This window comes from Mandrillus leucophaeus, unplaced genomic scaffold, assembly GCF_000951045.1.
Source record: "Mandrillus leucophaeus isolate KB7577 unplaced genomic scaffold, Mleu.le_1.0 Scaffold12, whole genome shotgun sequence".
NCBI classification, from domain to species: Eukaryota; Metazoa; Chordata; class Mammalia; order Primates; family Cercopithecidae; genus Mandrillus; species Mandrillus leucophaeus.
In genome coordinates, this window is record NW_012100320.1 from 1954700 (window position 1) to 1955399 (window position 700).

A 700-nucleotide genomic window follows, 5' to 3' on the forward strand; every position below is an offset into this window, starting at 1 on the left:
GAGACGGGTGGATCACGAGGTTAGGAGATCGAGACCATCCTGGCTAACACGGTGAAACCCCATCTCTACTAAAAATACAAAAAACTAGCCGGTCGAGGTGGCGGGCGCCTGCAGTCCCAGCTACTCGGGAGGCTGAGGCAGGAGAATGGCGTGAACCCGGGAGGCGGAGCTTGCAGTGAGCTGAGATCTCGCCGCTGCACTCCAGCCTGGGCAACAGAGTGAGACTTCGTCTCAAAAATATATATATATAAATAAATACTAAAATTTTAAAAAATTAATTTTTAAAGGCGAGGGAAAGAAAGGAAAATGATATTTTCAAGAAACATGTCAACCAATAAGTATAGAAGAAGTAATGGAATTTTTAAAATCACCACTTTAGCAGCACATAGTAGTAAGTGATTCAGGCAAGGAGCATCACTGGATAATAAAACCAGTGAGGCCAGGCACGGTGGCTCATGCCTGTAATCCCAGCACTTTGTGAAGCCGAGGTGGGTGGATTACCTGAGGTCAGGAGTTCAAGACCAGCCTGGTCAACAAGGTGAAATCCTGTCTCTACTAAAAATACAAAAATTTAGCTGGGCATGGTGGCGGGTGCCTGTAATCCCAGTTACTTGGGAGGCTGAGGCAGGAGAATTGCTTGAACCCAAGAGGCGGAGGTTGCAGTGAGCCAAGATCACGCCATTGCACTCCAGTCTGGGTG